The 21,330-nt window shown below is 33.4% G+C and overlaps 1 pseudogene; it reads right to left on the bottom strand.

Annotated features, from left to right (window-relative positions):
* Nucleotides 1-15,373, bottom strand: part of LOC149528733 (putative UDP-glucosyl transferase 73B6) — a 28,937-nt pseudogene extending 13,564 nt beyond the window's left edge.
* Between the last annotated feature and the right edge of the window lie 5,957 nt (nucleotides 15,374-21,330).

The following is a 21,330-nucleotide window of genomic DNA, read 5'->3' as shown; positions in this document are numbered from 1 at the left end:
CAATCAAAATCACCCAAAGAGGTAGTTTATTCTCTATAAAATTTTGTCAAGGAAAAATTATAATTTTGGCCTTCTAGATAGATGTATTACATACTAGTAGACAACTAATCCTTCTTAAGAAATTGTGATAGCAATAGTAAGCAAGCAACAACAGTTTTTGAATCAATAAATGGTGTAATATTAAAGAGAAGAATGGGTACACAAAATGGGGCTATACAATTTTCCCAATGTATGTAGATGTGTGTTTAGCTTATTTATGTTGAACTATAATGGGTGATTGTCAAGTTATAAGTGGCATAACCAAAAAAATTGTCTATCCCATCCATCTCTTTAACTTGGTTGATTTGAATGTGGTAGATGTAGATATTTAGAATTACATTGAGTTAGTACTAAAATATTGAATATCTTTGCAAGATTTTAAGTGGAATGTATTCAGGGATTTGAGCTGAAATGCACAAGTATTATTCAAATGATGGACAAAAAGATACATGTTTCTTGTTATGCCCTCAAAGCAAAGCTTTATCAAGCTCTAAAGGTAGTCTTATCTTTTGTTAAACTATTATTTGCATTAATGTTATTTGTTCAAGTTCATGTAAATTTTACAATGATTATTTTATCAGGAAACTTAAAATTTATTTTTTAATTGCACCCACCTTAACTCTCGTGTATTTATGGTACTATGTGATTATGGACGTGTTAACCATTATATTTTCTTGCTTTTAACTACGAAAAATATTTCCATGTTCTATTTTAAGGTTCTAAATGACCTTGTGACAAAGTATGAAACATTAGCTTTGGCACACAAAAGTGGTGGAAACTTCCTAACTTCTTAGAGCAAAGGTGAGAACCTAGTTCCTTAGTAAATTATGCCCCTATTCTAATAATGTTTCCATTAGAAATCTGAAAACTTTCATTTTTATATAATTTTTAATTTTCTAATGAAAATTTAGTTTCTTCATGATTTTCCAATTTAGAATGGCCTCTATTTGACATCACTAAGAGACTCAATGATCAGAATTCAATTGAAAGAGATGGGCTTTAGTTGAAATGTTGTTCACTTAAAGATAAATTAAAATTGATTGGAAAGAATTTGGAGGTTAGCTAGAAGCATGGAAATGATTACTTAAAAAGATATGACAATGCTATTTCAAATAATAAAAAGATTTTAGATGAATATACAACTAGAATAGCTAATACTTAGAGCAAGTCTAACTCATTAGAATAGAGATACACAAATGTATCTGAAGTTTTGGAATCTACTACAAAAGAAGGTTCTAAGTGGAAAAATAAGTATGAACATATAATTTCAAAGTAAAAAATTGAAGAAGACCATATTGTCTTAGAAATGGCCTCTTTAAAAAGTAGGTATACTTCTATAGAAGCAAGGCTTAGTGCTTCTCATGAACAAGTTGAATTGGCAAGGGAAGAGGCATCTAAGTGGAAACAAAAACATGAAATTTATATTAAGGAAGCTCAAAAATCATTGGAGAAAGCTACAACAAAACAAAAACATTCTAGCAAGAGAGCACATTAGAGAGAGGATTCTTTGAGGATAGAATTTGTTGCCACTATAGCACAGAAGGTAAGGCATATTAATACCATTAGAAATGTTATTAGTAATGCAATATATGATAAAGAACAATCCATTATATAATATGATTTCTTGATATTTTAATATATATAGAATACTCATTTCTCAAATATGTTTTTTTGAGCTACGTATGGTGATTTTTCCTTTTTTGTATTTTTTAGGATAATGAAGTAAATGATTCTTTGGTGAGGCTTGAGAATGTCGAGCATCACCTAGTACGATATAACCTACAATTGAAACTAGATTGCAAAATCAAGATGTTGGGATAAATGGTTTGTACATTTGAAACCATAAAAATAAATATCCAAAATCATTAATCCTTGTGAATAATCATTTTTCTCAACATAAAAATTTGTAATGAGAATGTGATAATAAAATTCACATTATATTAATTTACAAACAAAAAAAGATAACTCATCCACAATTTCAAAAAATTGATGACCATTATCTATATGGATTAGAAAAGTACTAAATATTACATACCTCACTTTATATTTTAATGCAATCCTAGTAAACTTGTTTGCATTATATTTGGCAAGCACAATCCATTTATCACCATCGACAAGCACTAAAGCAACAAAATCTAAAGTTAGAAAACTGTCATAATTTAAAAAGTTGTCATAAGTTTCAGATTAAAACAATTGATATAAGTTCTAGAAAATTTATACACTTAACCATTTCTTTTTCAAGTCATCCTTGAATTGGTCTCCACTCTAAATCAAGAATGCACATGTAGATGTATTTTTTATGCATGGACAATAGGTGGAGCTAAGAAAATGCACCATGCTTTTAGGTCTATTAAATTTTTAAAAGTATAAACCATCATGAACATTAGAACTCTAGTTGTTATGGATGAGAGAATGTCCTCAACAAGTAGTACATAGAAAGGCTTGATTTGCATGCATTTTGAGGACATTACTCTTGCCTATAAGAGTCAAAGTTAAAATTTTCATGATGGTCTATAACTTATAATACCTAATTGAAGACCTCTAAAAAAAATGCAAACCTATTGCATTTTTCAGCTCCACCTAATGTCATATGCATATGAATTGAGATTGCATATTGAACTACAACCTCCTTCTACACTGCCTAAAACCAAGAGATTCACACAATTAGTTGCTATACAATCATAGATTAATGTTGAGCTTCACTTGGTTTCAAGAGTACTTTAATATTCTATACTAATCAAGGCCAATCATGTGAAAGTGGAAGCTCATTCTTCCCCAACCCCTCAACCCCCCAACATCTAAATTCCATGTTAGCATCTAAAATTCATGCATTCCAGTAAAAAAATGTGACATTCATGAATTATCACATGATAACATTCATTAAAACATAAGTTTCATTAGAACATTCACATTAACATTAAAACATAAGATTCATTAGAAGATTCGCATGAACATTCAATAGAAAATAAATAAAACATCTAGACATAAACATCAGTTTGTAGTGCCTACCCCTAGTTTGCATTTTGTTATTATTGCTAAACTCTTTTAGACTAGTTTTATGCTTGATGATTAATAGCAATAATTTGAGATTATCAAATATTGTTTCATATTTAGTTGATTTTATGATGAGATTTCTCGGTACTTTATACTTCATGTATGCATGATAATTATTATAGTGCTTTCAGTTATTAATGATGATTAGTTGGATGAATTATCATATGTGTTTTATTATGGATACTTACCCCATATTGCATGTGTATGGTGTGCATGTATGTTTTCTTTATGTATGGCATTTCTAATGTGGTTAAGGAAGGGAGTGTAGTCACCTGTTAGTTGGGATCTACATGATGCACCACTTCTTTCCATTATCTATTTAGCTTAGTATAAATGTGTTTGTACATGCGTGGATTTTATGCAGATTGCAAGTACTAGGTATTGACTTCCTTAAATTACTTGAATAAGCATACCCTATTGCATTATCTCAATGGTAAAAGAGGGGAGATAAATTCTTAAGTCCAAATCCTAAACCTTTAAGTCATTTTTCCCAGAAAATTAGGACAAGTATCTAACTTTTTTACCTTCCAAATGTGTCAGATGGTGTTAATTCATGATTATAACCCTTTCGTTTGATCTTGTATGTGTTTTTCTATGATGGGTTTTTGTATTTTGTTTTATAAGTCTTTGGTGATTTTTCTATTAGTTAAGTCAAATTAAATAATTAAGTTGATGATTTAATTTAATGGAAAATTGTTATGATATTTTCAATATTTAATAATATTTAATTAATTTAGAGAATTAGTTAAATAACAAGAATTAAATTTAAAGATAAAAGTTATAAGTTTACTTTTACAACATGATAATATTTATTTAATTTAATAATAATATATTTAGAGTTCATTTTTAAATAAATGCTAAATATTATTATTATTTTATTTAATAAATATTTTGTCAATTAACATTTGAAAAATAAAGTAAAGCATGGAAAAGATATTAATTTATTAAAAGTTTAAAGATTGCATAAAGTGCGCATGATTTTAAAATTTAATAAATTAATTAAAAAGAGAAGTCAAGTGAAAATTAAGTAAAGTTATTTTATAATTCATTAAATGTGCATGAAAAACATAAAGAAAAGATAATAAAGAGTTAATATCTGGTGAGCAAGGAGTCCTGTCAGGTGATCACACAATTAGTACCCCAATTTTAGGAGAGAACTCCTTATCACCAATTGAGGGTTAATTTTTGAGGGACTACGAATTTTGGAAGGAGAATTTTTAAAAGAGAGAGTTTTGAGTGGAGAAATTTCTCTCACAAGTCTTTTTGGGTGTTGCGTTGTTAGCATCAAAATCTAAGTAGATTCTTATGATTAATTTGCAAAGTTAATTATGCTATTTCTTTTCCTATCTTCTTTGTGTTTGTGAAATGGTTATCTGAATAATTATCTATGACAAGTGTTTCAATTGGGAATTTTTGATATGCATGTTGTTTTTGTCTATCTAGGAACATTAAAATGCCATTACAATCCTCTTTCAGTAGATTCAAAAGTGAAAATTAAATAGGGAAGGGTTTGTATTGAAATCAAAAATTTAAATAGAAAATTTGATCGGTTGGCCGTCCTTTCCTATTAGAAATTTGCTAGGATTATTATTAAAAAAATATATTTAAAAAAAATTAAATGGGGCAAAGTTTTTTTATTCTTTTAAATTTATAAATAAATAAAAAATTATTATATTGAAACAATATTAAAAATATATATAATAATAAATGGAAGGGGGTGGAGAAATCCCCACACCTTCCTCCTTACACCCTACCGACGTCATCACTATTATCACAAGGTACTGTGGAAATAGTGGTATAGGGTACCACTACGGCCATAAGCCCCTGTGGCAGGTGGCCACATGACACCTTTAAAGTTGGCAAGCTTTTAAAGAATATGCTAACCCTTTTTTTTAAATTACATTTTTTAATATAATATAATTTTATTAAATTTATTTATTAATTAATAAAAAAATTATTTAATAAATTTATTAAACTTATTTATTAATTGTAAAAATATAAAATGTATTTATTGATTTTATTAATTATTAATTATTCAATAAGATATATATATATATATATATATATATATATATATATATATATATATAATTAACATAGTTTGTTTAATAATTATTAATTAATTGAATTGAATATATTTAAGTTTAAACAAAAAGAGAAATTATTTTTGAATAATTGACTTAAAATCAAATAGGGGTAATTGTGCAAATTATTTTAAAATAAGAATGCGTTAATTGTAAGGGTGAACTATGAGACTTATTTACTTCAAAAGTAAATTGAAACAAAAATTGAAACCTTATATTTAACTCAACAATATGTTTTCAAAATCAAACCAAACCATGAAGCCTACATTGTTGTTTGTATGTTGATTATGTTTTTGGGTTTGGGTGGACTAGAGTGTTGACTATTCCTAGGACATCTACCAAAGGCTTGGGAGTTATGTGTTTGTGTTATTATGCTGAATTGATCTTGATTTTTATGCTCAACCATGGTAATGTGTTTGGCATGCTCTATGATGAGTTTGTATTTATTGTTCATTATTGCTTTCTAGTGTTGTTGTGTGAAGCTAAGGTGGATGTATGACATATATGACTTAACCTTTTTGAGTCTTCGATAAGTATTTTTGGGATTCTTTCCAGTTGCTCATAGAGAATTGATGTGTTATTGTGGGTTATCTTTTGATGATTTCTAGTCACTTGTATAGAGCTAAGGTGAAATTTGTAATTCTTTGTTTTGTACTTTTATGAGCCTAGGGTAGGTAATCTATATGTTAAGTTTGGAAGTGGCTTGCAATGGAGACTAAGGCCCAAAGTGACCACTAGGGTAACCCATTATAGTAATATAATAAGTGATAACGTTTCATTAAATGAGGTTAAAATGAATTAACAAGATAGTGATACCACAAAAAGTCACTAAGGGGCTAGAGGATTAAAAAACTAGCCAGGTAACCTTAACGTTGACTCTTTAGTATGCCTTATCAGTATAAAAGGATACTAGTGTCGCATAGGTTCACAAGACTAGTCAGGTAACCCTAGCGTTGATTCATGCGATGACACTTGCCCACTAGCAGTGTAGATTTCCTACATATCTTTGTGTGCCTCTGGGTCAAGATGTCAAGTTTATTCATAACCTTTGAGTTAGATTTCTTATAGGGTTTACTAGACTTAGATATTACTTTTTATTTTTGGATTGTTATCTTGTTTGGGACTTAAGACTATCTCCTTAGTGCATGGGAGTGGGTCTTTTGGGGTTACCATGTAGTTGGGTGGATGTTCTTTTTACTGTTGCCATTGAGATCCATTCATTGATACCATGGCTAGAGTTTTCTTGTTTGCATTTTCTTTCATTCTATCTCTATGTATTATGATAGATGGTTGTATCTTTATGATGGATAGTTATATCTTTATGATGGACAGTTTCATTTACTATATTGTACTTTGTATCATGGATCTGAAAAGGATGATGAAATCTATTTTTATAAATGCATATTCTTTTAGCCTTTCATACCCTACATGACATGTATAGTGGATGATTGAGCATTTTGAATTCTATTGCCAAGAGGTATTCAGAACAAATGTATATTATTTAAATGGACTTTGGACTTTTAATTATTCTTTCATGTAAATGTGGTAATTGTTAGACTTAATACTAATTAAATTTAAATGTGACTCAACATCTTGGGATCCTAAAGGGATTTAATCTTTTTGGTTATGTATGAGTGTATGTTATTGCTTCTGCTACTTTATATTTCATATGTATGTTATTATTTCTTTTTAAAAAGAAATGTTTGGAAAACTTCATAAAACTTTAGGTTAATTCTTTTGGATCCCTTGGTGGCGCATTACGTCTAGTATTAGAGCCTAAGTTCTACATTGGGAGCTTTGGGTATATTCGAATGCCACTAATTGTTAACTAGTTGAACAAAAATGAAACTTTAAACTATTATGCATATTTATTTCAAACTAAAACTTGAACCAGTTGAACTAAAAACAAAACTTAGACTATTAGTTGTATCATTCAAACTTGAACACTTAGACTTCAAAATGAATTATAGATAAACCTAAAAATAGGCAAAATTGAAAATTGAAACTTATTCTATTTTCAAAAAATGTGTCCTTTATATATGCTTTATAGTAGTATGTTTTATGGTTATTTTAGCATCTTGTCTCTTGGATATTATTGTAGGATGGTATCTAGGATGATATCTTCAATTATAGGTCATAGCATAGGCCATGGTAGAGGCTGTGAACAAGGCAAAAACATTAGTGTACCTGAGTCTACCCACAAAGGCCTTAATCGAGAAGAGGGTAGGGAAGAGCATGTTAGTGAGCACTAGGAAGAGAACCATAGAGAGCAGCAAACCAACTTAGAGGAAGCTGACCTGAGGCAAATGATGAAGACTATCACTGATCGCCTACCTCCTCTTCAAGGTGTTGGTTAGGATGGGGCACATCAGGAAGGACATGAACATAGACCTACATCTAGGAGCCCTTAGAGGGATCAATAAAGATTGATTGTATCTATTCAGGTGAAGGACCTTTAGAGGTCCAAGGTCAAACCCTTTAATGGGTATGGTTCAAGTTATGTAGCCAAGATATGGTTCAAGTTATTCAGGACTTTGATAGTAATGTCAAAGCTAGGTTTTCTATTACCAACCTAGAACTCTTTAGAGCCACTTGGTGGGCTATTAAAGAGAAGAAGCTAGGCACAAACATAAATAATGTCACATGGGAGTTATACTTGGAAAACTTATGTGAGTGATTCCTACTAGAGGAATGGAAGTAGGATAGAGCAGATGAGTTCCACAACCTGAGACAGTTCATTATGACCATAGTAGAGTATGAGTGCAAATTCTATGAGCTTATGCCCTATTCAAGAATTAGTGATAACCTAGCATAGCTCACACAAAATTTCATCAGAGGCTTGAACAACTATCTAGTTGGGGGTGTTAAGGTATTAGAACCCAAAACCTTCAAAGATGCGGTACATCAAGGCATCCTTGTAGAGTAGAGTGTTAAGCTAGGTCATGGGGGTTTTGTGGGAGCACCTATAGTATCAAGATCCAAGAGTAATCAAGGTGCAAGTGTTAGTAGGAAACTCCTTTTGGAGATGATCAACAGTAGGGAGGAACTTATCCTTTAGCAAAGAGTGGTGGTAGTGGTTCCAATGCTAGGAGTTATCACAACGCACAATGTAATAAGCACAACCAATATGACCAGCCATCTTAGAGTATTTAGTCTTATCCTAGTGGGGATAGTGTTCAATAGTCTAGTGCACCTAGGGTGTAGAGGAGCTTTGATGGAGAGTGTTTCTCATGTTTACAACATGGACACAAGTCATCCTATTGCCCTTAATGGAAATCAGAATTCTCAAACTAGAAACCAACAACTTTAGAACCTATGATTGGAGACATGGGTAGATCTTAGAGAGCATTCTTAGTGGAGTCATATCCTCCTACATGGGGAAAGGGTCCAATGGGACTTGTATAGCGAGTTCTTTGGTTTTACCTTTCTTGTAGGCTTCTAGAGGTAATCCTAAGTCCAGGGAGGTGGAAGTTAGTTCCTACCCTTAGTTTGCATTTTGTTATTATTCCAAAACTCTTTTAGGCCAATTTTATGCTTGATGATTAGTAGCAATGTTTTGAGATTATTAGATATAGTTTCATATTGAGTGGATTTTACAATGAGATTACTTGGTACTCTATACTTCATGTATGCATGATGATTATTATATTGTTTTCAGTTATTAATGATGATTAGTTAGATGGATTATCATATGCATTTTCTTATGGATACTTACCCCATACTACAAGTGTATGGTGTGCATGCATGTTTTCTTTGTGTACGGCATTTCTAATGTGGTTAAGGAAGCGAGTCGTAGTCACCTATTAGTTGGGATCTACATGATGCATCACTTCCTGCCATTATCTATTTTGCTTAGTATATATGTGTTTGTACATGTGTGAATTTTATGTAGATTATAGGTACTAGGTATTGACTTCCCTAAATTGCTAGGATGAGCATACCCTATCACATTATCTCAATGGTAAGAGAGGGGAGGTAAATTCTTAAGTCCAAATCCTAAACCTTTAAGCCATTTGTCCTACAAAATTAGAATAACTATCTAAGTTGTTTACCTTCTGAATGTGTCGAATGATGTTAATTTGTGATTATAACCCTTTAGTTTAATCTTGTATGTGTTTTTCTATGATGGTTTTTTGTATTTTTTTTATAAGTCTTTGGTGAATTTTCTATTAATTAAGTCTTTTTATGTCTTTTTAGGTTAGTATATATGTGTTTTTACATGCATGGATTTTATGCAAACTATAGGCATAGGGTATCGACTTCCCTAAATTGCCAGGATGAGCATACCCTATCACATTATCTCAATGGTAAGAGAGGGGAGATAAATTCTTAAGTCTAAATCCTAAACTATTAAACCATTTGCCCATTACTAAGCCATTACTAGTCAGTTACCTTCTATGAGTATCAATTTTAATGAAGAAATTAGAGCTCTCTTTATTTCTCAAGCTATTTTTAAAACTATTTCTTGTTTTCACAACTATTTTTAACTGAAAGGCTAGGCTTTAATGGAGGCCTTTTTGGGTTTGTAATGAACTATAAATTCTGGAGCATTTAGATAGTTAGGGGTTAGATTTTAAGTAGCCAAAATATACTCTAATAAAGTTAGTACTATTTTAAGTTAATTATTTAAAAGTAGCGATAGACAGATAGCCATATGTTTGGAAATGCTTTCTTAAATGACTTGGTGCTAAAGAAGTATTTTTGAATATACATCTATCACATTTTGTTGTGCTATAAAACTAGCATTTATAGTGGTCCAATCATAGTTACTTTGTGAGCTATGGTGATTGGTTTTGTATGACATCTATTGTTGTTTCTTGTTGTTGATTCTCATTTATTTTCTCCTAGTTTTAGTTTGAATTTGTGGTAAAGTTCAATTTCTTAGTTAAATCCTGCTTATTTGTGGAAAGACCATGAGCTTTTCATTCAGTAAATCCTTGATTTTGCAAGATACTACCTCAATACCAAAGAGTACATGAGTTTTCCTTATGCACTTTCTAGCAAAAGTGTACATTTAGTTGATTTTGATCTTTGAATTTATCAATAAATCTTTTGTAAAGGGAGTTTTACCCATGGAATTCAAAGGGAAAAGAATAACTCAACATTTACCCAACTATTATGAACTTTATTGGATTCTCTGAGCCTTGGGCATAGATTGAATTATTGTTATAGTAGGAAAAGACAATATGTTCACTAACACACTCTCTTAGACTATGAATGGAAACCCTAAGGTTATCCCACTTAAACTACTATTTAAATTTTGAACTACACAATATGCATAGCCACAAGACACCTATGACTACCTATTCATATGTACCCATCCTACCCTTCTCAATGTCTATAGCTTGATCTAGAACCTTGCATGCTTCAACCATATTCTATCACTTTTCTCTACTGCATGTCATATTGTATCCAGACCTTCTCTCATATTTTCACAACAATGGTGATTGGGCTACATTCATTCCATGTTTCATGCTTCTCCTTCATTCTACTATCTCAATCAGTGTTCCAATCTACCTGCAATTGCACTTGTCACACTATGTGACTTATTGTTAAGCAATTTCTAACTCAATGTGTGATTTCATCACTCGCCACTTTTCTTGTTGATGTGTCTTAGTCCAGCACAGATTACAATGTTCTATGTTCATAGTTGGAGAATGTATACTCTTATAATATTTTTTGTTATGATTCAATGTTTTGTATTTTTCCATTGTATATTTAGTTTTGGATTTGTTTGTGCAAATATAATCCTTGGTAGGCAACTTTTAATGATTTCTATGATTGGTCATTGATGTTTGGCCTTTCCTTCCCCTTGATGGCAAGATCTATAACTTTTCTTCCCTTAATGCCATAATCCCATATTGTTGATACAAACTATGAAACTAGGAATTGATGTCATCAAAGGAATAATCTACATCCTTCTTGATCTTTTGGGTTGGCGACAGAGAGAAATTTTTGGATGATGTAGACACTTATTTATTTTGCATTAGTTTTTCTTAAAATTTAGATGAAAAATAAATGGGTTTCATTTGTAGATAGGTGTCATCTTCTTGTCTAATTCTAAATTTAGCAATTTGAGTGTAAATTCCTAAGCTTTGCTCTACCATTTCTTGATATTCATGACTAACTTCCATCCTTCTTTATAATACACCTAATTATTGGATTGATAACAATTAGGGATTCATGCAAAGTAGTAGGTTCACATTATGTTTTTCTATGCATTAGATAAAAAGGTTATTTTTGCCTTCTTCAAAATTGTATTCTCCAAATAAAATTCTATTTTTGTTCATGATTTTGTGTTACCTATTTCACCCCAAATTTTCAAGGTTTTTATTTCCTTTTAGCATTTTATATATAACATGTTCTCTTAATATTAAGAAAAAGTTGTTGTCCTTCCTATAAAAAGATGCAACATGCATGCAAAGTATATTTGTGATGACCACACTTGTATTTTGTTAAGGATCTTGAGCTTGACTGAGGTTTTACTAAATCATATCTTGACTCCTCTCTTTTCTCAAATTCACGAGTGTTTCATATTAGCCTACAATTGTAATTTCTAATGTCTCCAAATTTTGAATGATCAATGAAGCTTTTTTGGTTATTGTAGAATAAATTTTCTTTTTACAAAAATTTGTTATGTAAGAAAATTATTATGAACCCTTTGAAGTTTGACATCTTTGGCTATCTAGTGTTCATTATTTCCTATTGAAAGTTTTTGCACCAATTATGATCCTTTGTGAGACATTAGGACGCCTTAAGGCACATTAGTGTTTCCTATTACGGTTGTAATGGGTTTTAATATTCCCTAATAGGTCTCAATGTGTATGAATATGCCCTAATAGATTATAATGTATCCTAATGGGTCTTTACTATTCCCTAATGGTCCCTTAGGACATATCAGGGCACATTAGAACACATGAAACCCCTAAAGTGTCTTATAAAGAGATTAATATGCTTTGAAGGGTTCTAAAGTGTCATTATAGGTCATAATGGGTCCTAGGAGATTGTATTGATCCCTAAGGATTCCTAGAGCCACTTAGAACCCCCAAAATCCCCCTATTAAATATTAGGTCTGATTGGATGCATGATAACCCTAAAGTGTATTCTATAAATATTAATATTTTATAAGGAGTCCTAATGTTTGTTAGTAGGTATGAATGTGTTCCAAGGGGTCACAATGGATCCTGAGGTTTATATGACCACTTAAGACTCATTAAAACCCCTTAGGAAATATTAAAATATATTAGGATACATTAGGAAACATTAGTTTCCTACAATGATTAATATGTTGTAAGGGGTCCAAATAGGTCCTAATGTATCCTTTATCACCACCTCCCTCTCTCTCAAAAGTTTCAATCTCTCTACTTCACTTATTTGTAATAGTTTTCCTCTCCCTCCTTACTCTCTCTTCCTATCCCCTTCTTCCCCCTCTCTCCTCTTCCTTTCCCATAATCTCAATCTCTCTACTCTAGATACTTGATGGGTGCTAAGTGGTCGTAAGGAAACATAAAATCAATTAATATAACCTAGAACCCCTAATGACTCCTTATAACCCCCCATCACACATCATTGTATGTTGAGGAGTTACGAGGGGGCATAAGCAATCCTTAGGGTCTTAGGATAGATTTGTATATCCTACTACCCCTCTCAGCCCCTTAGCCTACAATAATGTATCATAGGACATCTATGATTTATTAAGGGTTAATGAAGTTGTAAGTGGTCCTATGATACATTAATGTAACTTAAGACCCCTTACAACCCCTTAGCATACACTATTATGTGGTAAGAAGCCATAAGAGATCTTAAGGGGTCCTAGGAAAAATTAGTGTATCCTATAACTCTTAGGATCAATTATGACTTTGTAAGAATCCTCTAAGACCCATTTCTTCACATTAGGCCCCCCTATTATAAGGCTTGTTTCCTCCCATTATGAGCCCTATTATAAATTACTGTATTCTACAGACCAATAGGACACATTAATGGACAAGGGGGGCTATAAATAGTCATAAATGGTCGTAAGTAGTCCTAAGATATATTTATGTATCCTAGGATCCCCAAGATCACTTAGAACCCCTTTATCTATTGAAAGTTTGTTGTACCAATTATTACCCTTTATGAGAAATTAGGACCCCTTCGGCCACATTAGTGTGTCTTATGGGGTTTAATGTTTTAATGTGTGTTAATATACTCTTAATAGATTGTAATAATAGTACACATTTGCGTCATTTTCTTTGGCTTCAATGTCCATGCAAGTGTGGGAAGAACGGAGGAGATGGCAATAGAAAGTTGGGGAGCCCAAAGTAGCAAGAAATGTGTGGAGTGTGATTTTCTTAATGAGGCATGCCACATTTCCAAACTATGAAGACATGAATACAGTGTGATTTTCTGTTAGTGGCAATGCTGTCACAAGCCATGTTAGAAAATTAAACATAACCTTCCTCTTCATATTTTGTGTATTACAATTAATTGCGCAGGCCCGCTTTTTACAATCACCTGAAGTGAAGAAGCTTGCATGAAATTCAACATTCCTGAAGAGAAGAAGCTGCATTGAATTTGCAGGTATGTGAGACTTAATTTAGAAGCTGCATTGAATGAATTATGAGAGAGGATACCATAGCACACTGATAATTCCTTCAGCCGTCTACACCTTCCAACAAACACACAATGCAAAAGCACAAAGAATTACAACTCTAAGAAATTTGAAGAGCAATTATCAGTGTGCTATGCTATCCTCTCTCATAATTCATCCAATGCAGCTTCTACTTGCAAATTCAATGTAGCTTCTCTTCAAGAATGTTGAATTTCATGCAAGCTTCTTCGTTTCAGGTGATTGTAAAAAGCGGACCTACACAATTAATCGTAATACACAAAATAGAAAGAGGAAGGTTATGTTTTCTTTTCTAACGTGGCTTGTGACAACATTGCCATTAACAGAAAATCACACTGTATTCATGTCTTCCTAGTTTGGAAATGTGGCATGCCTCATCAAGAAAATCACACTCTATACATTTCTTGCTACTTTGGGCTCCCCAACTTTCTATCGCCATCTCCGTTCTTCCCGCGCTTGCATGGACATTGAATCCAACGAAAATGAGCCAAATAGGAGTAAATGATGAAACCAGCTTGCATTTCTTGACCCAAATAGCTCCTCGAACCCCTTGAGAGCCCATATGAACGCCTGCTCGCTCGCTTCCAGCCCCTTCGCAAGTGCCTCTGTCTGTTGTTTGTTCAGAGACAAAAGGCTCCCAAAGCACACAAATACTACTGAATTTTGCCTTCAGTCGTCTAACCACTGCAAGCACTCCACCTCACTTATAGCCCCAACCTTTCCTCGGCTGCCACAGGTAGTCCATTCGACTCCCTCTCCGTCGAAAATCCTCTTGGGAAACGAAGGACGAATCCTCCAAACAGGTCTCTTTGTCAAGCTCTTGATGTGATCGATCCCCAGTGGCTCCAACTCACAAAACGTATTGAAAATCATCCCACTTCCTTCCAAGCTGCAATTGATCTCTTCTGAGACGAAACTCCGCATGGGATTCATTTCCGTGTCGCGCAAATCGAATGGCACGTCGGATTTACGCAGCTTGACATCGAACAAGAGGTCGGGGACCTGGAAATACTCGTCGTCTCCTTCGACATTCTTGTGCGGTTTGTGCTTGTGCAACGACTGTAAAACAGAAATACCAAACGCTCCCGACGCCTGGAAAACCAATGTGGGAAGCCCAAATTTAGCGCCGGATCTGTGAACCCAGGAAGTAATCATGTCGCTAATTAAACAAACGGGAGGAGACGCGGTGAAATTCTCCTTCTGATCCTCTGTAATTTTAATCTCTTGCTCCAGCCATTGCTCAAATTGTCCTGCTAGCTTGTAGAACGACATCATGAAAATTCCGGTCACATGCAGAGGAATACTCGCGGAGCTATCGATTCCTGGCGGCAGGCCTTCGATGGGAGGCATGGGAAGCGAAACCAGTCGAATGTCGAGGGCGGGATTCGAACTCTTGACCACCTGGTCCACCTGAGGCTGCAGTCGTGCAACGATACTCGGTGTGGTTACGTAGGAAACAATTAGCCCCTGGGAGGCCAGAAGCTTACTGAGCTCGAGGAAAGGAATAAAGATGGCCCTGCCCAACGAAGGGAACGACTGCCACATGAGCCTTGCTGCTCTTCTCACCTCCATTCTCTTCCTTTCCCATCTTAATATTCAAGAAACACCTCTCACAGCCGGACTATTGCTTCTGCCTTCCATAGGAACCAAGTTATAGCTAACGGAAAGAAAAATCCTGCGAATGCAATGATGGATTAATCTCAGCCACATACAATATATGGAATTGCGGCAACTGCCCATGAGAGCCATGCATTAATCTATTCATATTAATGCATTTAATTGAATTATTGTTATCGACTTAACAAATTTGTTCACGTCGACAAAGTAGTGCCTTGTATTGCATCGCTGATCTCTTTTAGAGATGTTTCTGACCGGCACGGGTTGCGTGATACTCATCTTTTGGGTTTATGGGAAGAGATCAATTCTTATTCGTCTTTGACCACAGCTCATTGCTGGGCGGGAACGTCTTTGAGGTCGGAAATGGGAGGAGTGGAGCCCACACATTGTTTGCGATAAGGGGAGTAGAGGGGTCTTCGTTTGGCAAGTTTGGCAACTGACCACTCGATCTAAATCCGGTACCTCTCTATACAGCCATAACTAACTAGCTTATATATACCTCTATATATATTACGTCAAGAGTATCGTTCTCGAGGTGCCTACTTTCATTTAATCCCAACGTTATTTTAATCACAGTTGGGATTTATGAAAATGAAAATAGGCGCCTCGAGAACGATTACTCTCGGCGTAATATATATAGAGGTATATATAAGCTAGTGGCAATCACAGCGCAATAGGAAAAGTATTTTTAAATTTTTTTCTATTTTTTTAAGGTAAGTGCTGAATTATTTATTTCTTTTTAAATACAATTCTATAAACTTACTATAAAATTATTCTTGAATATTTTATTTTTTAATTCTATATATGGTGTTTATTTGCGTCACTTTAATTTAGTTTTATTTTAAGCATATTGTTACGTAAAATGTTATATTGAAGAGTAGAGTTATAGTTAGGGTTAGGGTTAGTGTTTGGGTTGGGGCTATTGTTAGGGTTTGAGTTATGGATAGGGTTAGAGTTACGGTTAGGAATAGGGTTACAATTAGAGTCAAGATTAGCATTAGGGTTAGGGCTAGGGTTATTTTTAGGATTATGAATCTTGTTAGGGTTATAGTTAAGGTTAGGTTAGAATTAGAGTTAGAGTTAATGTTAGGATTAGGGTTAGAATTTGGGTTACAAATATAGTTAGGGTTAGAATTAGAGTTAGGGTTAGGGTTAAGGAAAGGGCGAGGGTAAGAATAAGGGTTTAGGTTAAACATATAGTTAGGGTTAGGATTAGAATTAGAGTTAGGGTTTGAGTTAGAGGTCGAGTTAGAATTGGAGCTTGAATAAGGGCTAGAGTTAGAGTTTAAATTAGGGTTATAATTAGGCTTAGGGTTAGGGTTAAAATTAGATTTATGGTTAGAGTTAGAGAAAGGGGTAGAGAAAGGGTTAGTTTTAGGGTGATGGTTAAGGTTAGGTTTATATTTAGAGTTAGGGTTGTATATAGAGTTACATCAAGGTTAAGGTTACGGTAAGGGTTTGAGTTGGGGTTAAGGTTAGGGTTAGGGCTATGGTTTTCATCCAGATTAAAGTGAGGGTTAAGGTTAGAGTTAGAGTTTTGAGTCAGGGTTAAGGTTAGAGTAAGGGTTAGGTTACAATTTTAGTGAAGGTTAAACTAAGGATTAGGTTTAGGATTAGAGTCTAATTATGGTAGAGTTAGATTTACAGTTAAGGTTATATTTAGGGTTAGAGTTAGGGGTAGGATTATGGTTTAAAAGAGTAATTTTCTTTTTGGCATATTGTAATGTAAAATGTTATAGTCAAACATAGATATATGGTTAGGGGCAAAGTTACCATTACAATTAATGTTAACCTTAGGGATAGAATAAGGGTTAGGGTTAGCATTAGGGTTAGGGCTGGAGTTAGGGTTAGGGTTTGAGTTATGGTTAAGGTTAGGGTTAGAGTTACGGTTAAGATTATTGTTAGAGTTATGGTTAAGGTTTGGGTTAGAGTTATGTGTATGGTTAAGGTTAAGGTTAGAGTTATGGTTATGGTTAAGGTTTGGATTAGAGTTATGTTTATGGTTAAGGTTAGGGTTAGAGTTATGGTCATAGTTAAGGTTACGGTTAGAGTTATGGTTATGGTTAGGGTTAGTGTTATAGTAAGGCTAGGGTTAGGGTTTGAGTCAAGGTTAAGGTTAGAGTGAAGGTTAGGGTTTGAGTCAAGATTAAAGTAAGGGTTAGGGTTAGGATTAGAGTCCAATTATGGTAGTGTTAGATTTAGGGTTAGAGTTATGCTCATGGTTAAGGTTAGGGTTATTATAGGGCTCAAGTTAGGGTTATTGTAGGGATAGGGTTAGGGTTTGAGTCAGGGTTAAGGTTAGGTTTAGGATTAGGGTTAGGGTTTTAGTTAGGATTAAAGTTAGGGTTAGGGTTAGGGTTAGAGTCTAGTTATGGTAGAGTTAGACTTAGGGTTAGAGTTAGGCATAGAGTTATGTTTATGGTTAAGTTTAGGGTTAGAGTTATGCTCATGGTTAAGGTTAGGGTTAGACTTATGGTTATGGTTAGGGTTAGGGTTATAGTAGGGCCAGGGTTAGGGTTAGGGCTTGGGTAAGGGTTACGGTTAGAGTTATGGTTAGGGAAAAGTTTTAAGCCAAGATTAAAGTTAGGGTTAGGGTTATGGTTAGAGTCCAATTATGGTAGAGTTGGATTTAGGGTTAGAGTTAGGGACAAATTAATGTTTATGGTTAAGGTTAGTGTTAAAGTTAGGGTTAGGGTTAGTGTTAGAGTTAAGGTTAGGGTTAAGGTTAGAATTAAGGTTAGGGTTAGTGTTAAGGTTAGGGTTAGGGTTAGAGTTACAGTTAGGGTTAGCATTAGGATGAAAATTAGGGTAAGGGATAGGGTTTGAATTAGAATTAGGGTTCTTGTTAGGGTTAGACTTACAGTTAGGGTTAGAGTTAGAGTTAGGGTTACGGTTAGGTTTAAAATTAGAGTTAGAGTTGGGATTAGGGTTAGAAATATAGTTAGGAATAGAGAGAGAGTTAGGGTTAGGATAAGGGTAAGAATGAGGGTGAGGGTTAGAATTAGGGTTACAAATATAGTTAGGGTTAGTGTTAGGGTTAGAATAAGAGTTACCAATATAGTTAGGGTTAGTGTTAGGCTTAGAATAAGAGTTAGGGTTAGGGTTAGAGATAGAGTTAGAATTAGAGTTCGAATAAGGGTTGGAGTTAGAGTTAGAGTTAGAGTTAGGGTTATATTTAGGGCTAGAATTAAGGTTAGGATTAGAATTAGTGTTAGAGATAGGATTACAGTTAGTGTTAGGGTTATGGTTAGGGTTAGCATTAGGGTTAGGGTTAGGGTTAGTGTTAGGGTTATGGTTAGGATTAGCATTAGCGTTAGGGTTACAATTAGAGTTAGAGTTAATATTAGATGTAGTGTTAGTGTTAGTGTTCATAGAAGAGTTAGAGTTAGAATTAGAGTTAGAGTTAGAGGTCAAGTTAGAGTTAGAGTTAAAGTTAGAGATAGAGTTGTGATCAAGGTTAGATTAGGGTTAAGGTTAAAGTTACCTGATTAGATTTAGGGTTATGATAAGAGTTAGGGCTAGGATTAGGATTAGAATTAGGGTTAGGGTTAGAATTAGCATTAGATTTAGGATTATAAAGGGTTAAGGTTAGGGTTAGGGGGAGAATTAAAGTTAGAGATAGAGTTAGAGTTAGAGTTAGGGTTAGGGTTAGGGTTAGGGTTAAGATTAGAATTATCTAGTTAGAGTTAGAGTTAGAGTTAGGGTTTGTGTTATTATTGCTGTTAAGATAATTTTTGTGTTACTAATCATATTATAGCTAATAAAATTATAATTAATAAATATTATTACTCTAAATTATAATTATAATTTAGAGTTAGGGTTAGGGTTAGGATTAATTGTAATCACACTCTCTCTCACATGTCCCATTCTATAATTCCCTCCCCCGCCCCCACAATAATGTATACCCTCCCCACTCCCCCTACGTTGTTCTCTTTGTCCATCTCTTTCTCTACATATATACATCTCTCCCTCCATAATTATTGTCATTGTCTATCACTATCCGTCATACTCTTCCTCTCCCCATCATTGTCTACATCTCTTTTGGGCCTTATATATTCTTTTTCTTATTTAGCTCATCTCTCCCTACTCCCCTTCTATATATCTACATCTCCTGCCCCCTCTAATCATCTCTCTCTCTCTCTCTCTCTCTCTCTCTCTCTCTCTCTCTCTCTCTCTCTCTCGCCCCGCTCTTTCTCTCTCCTTATTTTTAACTACATCTATCTATGTCTACCTCATGTCTCTCACTCTCTCCCCCTTGTCTCACTCTTTCTCTCTACCACATCACCTCATGTGATCTCTCTCTCTCTCTCTCTCTCTCTCTCTCTCTCTCACACACACACACACACACACACACACACACACACACACACACACACACACACACATGGCCTCTCTCTCTCCACCATCTCCATCTCCATCTATTTTGGACCCTTCTTATGCTTTTTCTCTCCATGGTTCATCTCTCCACCTCTCCCCTTTTCCTTCTACCCCCTCTAAGATTATCCTCTCTCTCTCTCTCTCTCTCTCTCTCTCTCTCTCTCTCTCTCTCTCTCTCTCTCTCTCTCTCTCTCACACACACACACACACACACACACACACACACACACACATCACCTCATGTTATTTGTCTCTCTTTAAATTTGACTTCATTTCTAAAGTTTGTCCCAATTTATAATTTTTGTTTGTATTTCTATAATATAAAATCAAGTACATTTAATAGAACTTAATTATCTTTAATAGTTTTTTATACAATTAATAAATTTAGGTAAAATTTTATAATTTTTATATTTGATTAAAGTAACAATTTTATTATCTTTTCTTTCTTTAATATAAATATTATGTTAAAATTCATTTGTAAAATCAAAAATAATTTCTAAACTTGAATATTTTACAACCTCCAAAATCTTATTATTTTAATAATAAAATAAAATTACATATATAAAAATCTTTATTTTTAAGATTTGAAAAAATAATAAACTTTCATATAAAATGAAAACTGCAAGCGAAACAGTAACCAAAAAAGATTTACAGAAAGTTTTTCCTTTCTACTTCACAATTCATTACCAAAATAATAGCAGATTTTCAAAAGAAAGAGAATATTTGTGAAAATAAAAACTTTCTGTAGTTATCTCAAACTGCTATTACTAAGTTTTTCTAGATTTAGTACTATTCTCTGGATGAACTCAGAGATATTAATAATCAATATTTGTAATAATAAAATTAAAAACAACATCAAGATTAACAATAATTATAAAAAAATAAAAAATAGCAGCAACAATAATAATAAGAAAAGAGTAATTTCTTTCTGTGTTTTGTCTCTTCCATGCACCATTTTATTCTAATAGTCATGCACCAATTCACTGAATAAGGAAGAAAATGTAACATATAGTTTGAACTTTGAGTTTTTAGAATCATGAATTTACACATGAAATACGAAGAATCAAGCAGTTATAAATTATTAATCACAAGTTCTACAGCTGTCTATGTTTGTTATAACAACAGTTACATAGGAATCTTGGGCCAGTCTCATTCGATAAAATTAGATTAAGTACAAAGTTAGTCTTGATTGTAGTGTAGTTAAATAAGCATGTGAAAGTCCATATGAGGCATTTCTCAATATAAAATATGGCAATTGTAATATATTTTAAGTAGACAAATTAATACAAAAACTGAAATTTTTTCTCCATTCTCATTTTGCTGTAGCAATTGTGTTTTTGATATTTTTGATAAGTGTTGTAGCATGTTATATTTAACATTAAATTAATCTTTATTATTATATTTAATAGTAGTTTCAAACATTATTAAAAAGACTCTAAATACAACCAAATCACATAATCTAAGAACTAAAACATAAGTACCCATCACAGGAATAGTTAGAATGCCCAAAATTGCTAAAATAATTGCACTTGCAACTATTGTTACAGAAGC

Source organism: Cupressus sempervirens, chromosome 11 (genome assembly GCF_028749045.1).
Source record: "Cupressus sempervirens isolate cs-2001-9-10 chromosome 11, ASM2874904v1, whole genome shotgun sequence".
In the NCBI taxonomy this organism is placed as follows: domain Eukaryota; kingdom Viridiplantae; phylum Streptophyta; class Pinopsida; order Cupressales; family Cupressaceae; genus Cupressus; species Cupressus sempervirens.
This window is presented reverse-complemented; position numbering and strand designations above follow the sequence as displayed.